Genomic DNA, 8,264 nt, shown 5'->3' on the forward strand with positions numbered 1-8,264 from the left:
TAATAGTAGAGACTGCCTCATAGGTTGGAGAAGAATAAAGAAGTTACTACCTGTACAGTTCATAGCCTACATTCCAAGTGGTCTTTAAAGGTTATATCCAAGTCTTGGAAACCAAGAGTGAAATAATTTTAAGTTAATACTTCTAAGTGGGAATTAATGGTAGATGGAGAATAGTGGGTTTCTGTTGATATGATGTATGTGGTCTGTGTCTCATATTCTCACGCAGGACCCAAAGTGTCTACAGACACATATTAGTTACTGGGAACTGAATGTCCTCCAAAGATTTGACAATAGCCATGATCTTATTACAGATTACAGTTGGATTCCTGGGAAGTTTCTTTCTTCTGTACAATTATATCTTCCTCTACTTCACTGGGTGCAGGTCAAGGTTCTCAGACTTGATTGTCAGGCACCTGACTGTAGCCAACTCCATGCTCATTCTCTCTAAAGGAATCCCCCACAATATGGCTGCTTTTGGGTATAAATATTTTTTTCAATGATTTTGGATGCAAGTTTCTTTTCTATGTTCACAGAGTGGGCAGGGTGTGTCCTTTGGCAGCACCTGCCTCTTGAGTATGTTGCAGGCCTCACCATCAGCCCTGGGAACTCCAGGTGGGCGGAGCTGAAGGTGAAGGGTCCCAAGTGCACTGGCTTCTCCCTTGTCCTGTTCTGGCTCCTGCACGTGCTGGTAACCATCATAATTCCCCTTCATGGGTCTGGCAAATGGAGAAATAAAAGCATCATACACTATAGAGACCATGGAGACTGTTCTGTTCATCTTGACAAAACCTCAGCCTCACTGTTTGCAGCACCATCAGCATTCCCTGATGTTCTGTCTCTGGGGCTCATGCTCTGGGCCAGCGGCTTCCTGGTTTCCATCCTGCACAGACACAAGCAGCGGGTCCAACACGTTCACAGAAACAGCGTCTCCCCAGATCCTCCCCTGAGACCAGAGCCACCCAAACCATCCTTGTCCTGGTGAGCACCTTTGTGTCTTTTTACACCCTCTCCTCCCTCTTTCAAGTTGTATCTGTTTTTAATTATCCCAGTTGGTGGCTGGTGAACACGGCTGCAGTAACTGCTGCGTGTTACCCAACCATCAGCCCCTTTGTTCTCTTGAGCTATGACTCCAGACTCTTCTCTGTCTGGATAAGGAAGGATTTTACCTTCTTATCATCTTATCAGAAACACTTAATTGTATGTTTTTACACAGGTTCGTCTTTTTCCTTATTCACCACACAGAACCCAAGCACATAAGAAAAAACCTTGTACAAAAGAGTGCTGGCACACACTCATGCCCGTGCATATCCTCGTATCTCTCTCTCTCTCTCTTTCTCTGTGGCTCTGTAAGCATGTTGATCACATTATGTTTATAATTCATCAAACAATAATTTTGAAAAATTGCTCAGTAAGAAATATAAGAAGCATACTAATTACAACAATGATAAACTGCTTTAACCTTAAAGTCCATTTCAGCTAACATTTATATCACCATACTTCCCGATCATTTTCTTAGAATTACACAGAATGTATTTTTCATTTTCCTACTGTAATCTTTTTCTCTTAGCTATATTGTAATATGTGAAAAAATATCCAAATGAATATAATCAAGTGTTATTTGACTTTGACAGGATCAATTAGTATATATGTGTTTACTGTTCTAATGGATATATTTGGGATTCATTTTGTCAATTTATTGTGTCCTCTTCATGGCAATGCTGTATTTTATTATTTTTTTTCTCTTTGTGTTATTTTCAAAATAATTCTGTATTTTATCCTTTTCTCTTGAGTGTGAATACTAATTATCTCTTAGATTTCAACCCAGAAATTACAGCATACTTTGAAAAACTAATTACAGTGTCGATGTAATACCTGAACCTCCACTTGATCAATATGAGGACAATAGTACAACATAATCAATTCACCTTCTCTCAAAACAATTCTGGTGTAGATTTTAGATATTTAAATATATATTAAGTACATTAATGGTATATTAAGGATACATTGTTTGCCTCCTGTAGCCCCTCCCAGACACTACTCAAGCGTAACCACTGTTCTCATACATAACAGCATATCACTCTCAATTCCTATGTACTTTATAGAAGTGAAGTTATGTCATATGAACTGCTTTGTATTGTTCTTTTTAAATTGTATATATTGTTTTGACTTTATGTGTAACTTTTGAGCCTGGTTTTTTTTCGATCTTTCTTTCTTTTTTAAATTGTGGTTAATACATGTGTGGCAGAGCATTTTACATTTCAACTGTCTTCACATGTACAGTTCAGTGACATTAAATATGCCCATCATTTTGTTCTACTGTCACCGTGCTTGAATATTTCCATCTCATGTAACAGAATGTCATTGTCCATTAAGCATTGTGTCTTCCTTTCCCACTTCCCTCCTGCCTTCCCCTGGGAACCACTAATAAGCTTTGATGTTAATATACTTGCCTGTTCTAGATATTTCATGTAAGTGAGATTGTACCATATTTCTCATTTTGTGACTGACTTTTTCCCTCAGAGTAATATTATCAAGGTTCATGCAGGTTGTAGCAGGTATGATAACTTAACTTCTCTTTATAATGGAATAATCTGTACATTTGCATGTGGTTCTAGATCATTCATTGGCATCACTGATGAACACCAGTGTGTGAATTTCAGACAATTAAGCAAATCATTCCACTACTGATGCGCATATGAGTGGTTTTCAGTTTGAGGTGGCTAGCAGTACTGCTGGTCTATAAATTTTGTAAAATATTTTGGTGACACATATACCACATATACCAATCTTTTGGGTACATGTGTAGTAGTGGAATTGTTGGAGCATATGTTTATATGTGTTGGGAGCAGCCTTAAAGGTGGCCCAGAAGGTGAGCTGGGCATGGGTGTGTGTGGAGCAGCCTTAAGGGTGGCCTGGAAGATGAGCCGGGTGCTGGCGTGTTGAGAGCAGCCTTAAGGGTGGCCTGGAAGGTGAGCTGGGGGTGGTGGTGGTTTGGAGCAGCTTTAAAGGCAGCTAGGAAGGAGGGCTGGGCATGTGTTTGGAACAGCTTTAAGGGAGACCAAGAAGTGACCAGAGCAGTTTGGAACAGCTAAGGAAGATGAACTTGTCTGTCAGTTTGTCATTCCATGGTGGCTTGCATGTTGCTATGAGTCTGGGGGCTATGCCACCAGTATTGCAAATGCCAGAAGGTTACCCGTGGTGGACAGGTTTCAGCGGAGCTTCCAGACTAAGACAGACTTGGAAGAAAGAGAGGTCATCCAAATCTCAAAGAATTAGCCAATGAAAACTTCATGAATAGCAGTGAAGCACTGTCTGATATATTACTGGAAAACATTATGAATAGCTGGAAGGCACTCAAAATATGACTGGGAAAGAGCTGCCTCCTCAGAGTAGAGCCATTCTTAATGATATGGATGGAGTAAAGTTTCAGGACCTCCAGTTGCTGATACGGCACAACTCAAAATGAGAAGAAACAGCTGCAAACATCTGTTAATAATCGGAACATGGAATTTATGAAGTATGGATTTAGGAAAATTAGAAGTTGTCAGAAATGAAATGGAATGCATAAAGATCGATATCCTAGGCATTAGTGAGCTGAAATGGACTGGTCTTGACCATTTTGATTCAGACAACCATATGATCCACTGTGCCAGGAATGACAATTTGAAGCAGAATGGCATGGCTTTCATTATCATAAAGAATATTTAAAGATCTATCCTGAAGTACAATGCTGAGTGATAGGATACTATCTATACACTTACAAGGAAGACCAGTTAATACTGTTGTTGTGTTATGTGCTGTCAAGTAGGACCTGACTCATAGCAGCCCCTCCTTGGGTTTCTGAGGTGGTATCACTATGGAAGTAGATTGCCCAACCTTCCTTCCAAAGAGTGTCTGGTGGGTTTGAACAGCCAGCCTTCTGGTTAGAAGTCAAATGCCTTAGGCACTATGCTACCAGAGCCACTATTATTCAAATTTATCACCAACCACCAAAGCCAAAGATGAAGAAATTGAAGATTCTTACCAACTTGAGTGGTCTGAAATTGACCGAACATGCAGTCAAGATGTGTTGATTATCAGCGATGACTGGAATGCAAAAGTTGAAAACAAAGAAGAATCACCGGTAGATGGAAAATTTGGCCTTGGTGGTAGAAATAATGCTGGAGATCACAAGATAGAATTTTGCAAGACCAACAACTTATTCATTGCAAATACCTTTTTCAACAACACAAATGATGGTTATCCATGTGGACTTCTCCAGATTCCAGTACACAGGAATCAGATTGACTACATTTATGGCAAGAGGCAATGGAGAAGTTCAGTATCTTCAGCAAAAACAGGGCCAGGAGCTTATTGTGGAACAGGCCATCAACTGCTCATATGCAAGTTCAACTTGAAGTTGAAGACAATTAAAACAAGTCCACAAGAGCCAAACTTTGATCTTGAATATATCCCTCCTGAATTTAGAGACCATCTGAATAATAGATTTGATGCATTGAACAGCAGTGACCAAAACCGAGAGGAACTGTAGGATGACATCAAGAACATCATCCATGAAGAAAGCAAAAGATTATTAAAAAGACAGGAAAGGAAGAAAAGACCAAAATGGATGTCAGGAGAAACTTGGAAACTTGCCCTTGAATGGAGAGTAGCTAAAGCAAATGGAAGAATCACCAGGATAAAATATCTGAACAGTAGATTTCAAAAAGCAGCTTGAGAAGACAAAGTCACTTATCATAATGAAATGTGCAAAGACTTGGAGTTAGAAAACCAAAAGGGAAGAACACACTCGGCATTTCTCAAGCTGAAAAAAATGAAGAAAAAATTTAACCCTCAAGTTGCAATATTGAAAACTTCTATGGGCAAAATACTGAATGATGCAGGAAAATTCAGAAGAAGATGGAAGGAATACACAGAGTCACTGTACCAAAAAGAATTAATTGATGTTCATCCATTTCAGGAGGTGGCATATGATCAAGAACCAATGGTATTGAAGGAAGAAGTCCAAACTGTACTGAAGGAACTGATGAAAAACAAGGCTCCAGGAACTGATGGAATACCCATTAAGATGTTTCAACAAACGGATGCCCCACTGGAGGCAACCACTCAGCTATGCCAAGAGGATTGGAAGACAGCTACCTGGCCAACTGACTGGAAGAGATCCATATTTGTACCCATTCCAAAGAAAGGCGATTCTACATAATGTGGAAATTATTGAACAATATCATTAATACGACATGCAAGTAAAATCTTACTGAAGATAATTCAAAAATGGTTGCAGCAGTATATTGATAGAGAACTTCCAGAAATGCAAGCTGGATTCAGAAGAGGACATGGAATGATGGATATCATTGCTGATATCAGATGGATCTTGGCTGAAAGCAAAGAATACCAGAAAGATGTTTACTTTTGTTTTATTGACTATGCAAAAACATTTGATTGTGTGAATCATAACAAATTATGGATAACATTGGGACAAATGTTGTACAACTCTTAGTTGTACTCATGAGGAACCTGTACATAGTCCAGGAGGCTGTTGTTTGAACAGAACAAGAGGATTCTGCATGGTTTAAAATCAAGAAGGGAGTGCGTCAGGGTTGTATCCTTTCACCATACTTACTCAATCTGTACACTGAGCAAATCATCCGAGAAACTGGGCTATATGAAAAGAACATGGCAGCAGGATTGGAAGAAGACTCATTAACAACCTGAGATATGCTGATGACACAACTTTTCTTGCTAAAAGTGAAGATGACTTGAGGCACTTACTGATGAAGATTGAAGACTATAGTCCACAGTATGGATTACATCTCAGTATAAAGAAAGCAAAAATCCTCATAACTGGACCAATAAGCAGTGTCATGATAAATGAGAAAAGATTGAAGTTGTCAAAGACTTCGTATTACTTGGTTCTACAATCAACATCAATGGAAGCAGCAATCAAGAGATCAGACGATGTATTGTTGTTGTTGTTATGTGTCGAGTTGTCTCCACCTCATAGTGACTCCTCCTTGAGTTTCCGAGGCAGTATCACTACAGAAGTAGATCACCCAATCTTCCTTCTGAAGAGTGGCTGGTGGGTTTGAACTGCCAACCTTCTGGTTAGCAGCCAAGTGTCTTAGGCACTATGCCACCAGAGCTCCTCAGATGACATATAGTACTGGGCAAATTGGCTGCAAAGGAAATTCTCTTTCAAATGCTAAAGAGAAAAGATATGTCCTTGTAGACTAAGGTGCACCTGACAAAAGCCATAGTATTTTAAATTGCCTCATGTGCATGTGAGAGGTGAACAATGAAAAAGGAAGACTGAAGAAGAGTCTATGCTTTTGTGTTGTGGTGTTGGCAAAGAATGCTGAAAGTACAATGGACTGCTAAAATGACTAAGAAATCTGTCCTAGAAGAAGTGCAGTCAGAATGCTCCTTGGAAATGAGAATGGCCAGACTTTGTCTCACCTACTTTGGTCATGTAAAAAGGGGCCATGTCCTGGAGAAGGTTATCATGCTTGGTAAAGTGGAGGGTCAACTAAAAAGGGGAAGCCCCTCATCAAGATGGATTGACACAGTGGGTGCAATGACGGGCTCAGGTATAGCAGGGATCATGGAGCTGGCGCAGAACCAGGCAGTGTTTTGTTCAGCTGTGCATAGGGTCTCTATGAGTTGGAGGTGACTCAATGGCACCTAACAAAATAACAATAATTAGTTTATGTGGCACAGCTCAAAATGGGAAGAAACAGCTGTAAACATCCATTAGTACTCAGAGCAGGGAATGTACAAAGTATGAACCTAGGGAAATTGGAAGTTGTCAAAAATGAAATTGAATGCATAAAGATCAATATCCTAGACTTTACTGAACTGAAATGGATTGTTTTTGGCCATTTTGAATCAGAAAACTATGTGATTCACCATGCCCAGAATGACAAATTGAAGAGGAATGGTGTGTCGTTCATTGTCACAAAGAATGTTTCAAGATCTGTCCTGAAATACAATGCTATCCATGGTAGGATAATATCCATATGCCTACAGGGAAGACTGATTAATACCAATATTACTCAAATTAATGCATCAACCACCAAAACCCAAGATGAGGATATTGGAGATTTTTTACCAACTTCTGCAGTCTGAAATTGAGCAAACATGTAATCAAGATGTGTTGATTATCAGACTGGTGATTGGAATGAAAAAATTGGAAGCAAAGAAGAATCACTGATAGTTGGAAAATATGGCCTTGGTGATAGAAATGATGCTGGAGATCACATGATAGAATTTTGCAAGACCAATGACTTATTCATTGCAAATACCTTTTTTCAACAACAATAAACAGCAGCTATACGCATGGACTTCACCAGCTGGAATACACAAGAGTCAGATTGACTACATCTGTGGGAAAAGGCAATGGAAAAGCTCAATGTCTTCAGCCAAAAGAAGTCCAGAAGCTGATTGTGGAATAGACTGTCAACGACTCATATACAAGTTCAAGTTGAAGCTGAAGACAATTAAAACAAGCCCATGAGAACCAAAATATGACCTTGATTATATCTCTTCTGAATTTAGAGACCATCTAAATACAGATTTGACACATTGAACACCAATACTGAAAACTAGAGGAGTTGTGGGATGGCATCAAGAACATCATCCATGAAGAAAGCAAAAGGTCATTAAAAAAAAGAAAAGGAAGGAAAGACCAAAATGGATGTCAGGAGAGACTCTGAGTATTGCCCTTGAGTGGAGAGTAGCTAAAGCAAATGGAAGAAATGACAGGATAAAAGAGCTGAACAGAAGATTTCAAAGAGCAGCTTGAGAAGACAAAGTCAATTATTACAATGATATGTGTCCTGGAATTAGAAAACCAAAAGGGAAGAACATGCTTGAAGCTGCACTGAAGGAATTGGCGAAAAACAAGACTCCAGGAATTGACAGAATACCCACTGAGATGTTTCAATAAATTACTTGACTATGCCAAGAGATTTCAAAGACAGCTACATGGCCAATTGACTGGAAGAGATCCATATTTGTAACCATTCCAAAGAAAGATGATCCAACAGAATGTGGAAGTTATCAAACAATATCATTAATATCACATGTAAGTAAAATTTTCCTGAAGATAATTTAAAAACTCCAGTGTTAAAATGCTTACAGATAGCATAACTAATAAGGGGCCTTTTCTCTCTGTGACACGTGTCATCAAAACTAATGAACACAAGGAAGGCAGACGCATGAAACAGGAGCCTATGCCGTGGTGGGCTGCCTTAGTGAAATTGCCCCAC

General features: G+C 39.3%; 1 pseudogene; it reads left to right on the forward strand.

The window, feature by feature from the left end:
* The first annotated feature begins 269 nt into the window (after window positions 1-269).
* The window catches only part of LOC103210444, a 12,720-nt pseudogene continuing 4,725 nt past the window's right edge, over window positions 270-8,264 (forward strand).

This window comes from Orycteropus afer, unplaced genomic scaffold (genome assembly GCF_000298275.1).
Source record: "Orycteropus afer afer isolate SDZICR_OR568_19922 unplaced genomic scaffold, OryAfe1.0 scaffold00610, whole genome shotgun sequence".
Lineage (NCBI taxonomy): Eukaryota > Metazoa > Chordata > Mammalia > Tubulidentata > Orycteropodidae > Orycteropus > Orycteropus afer.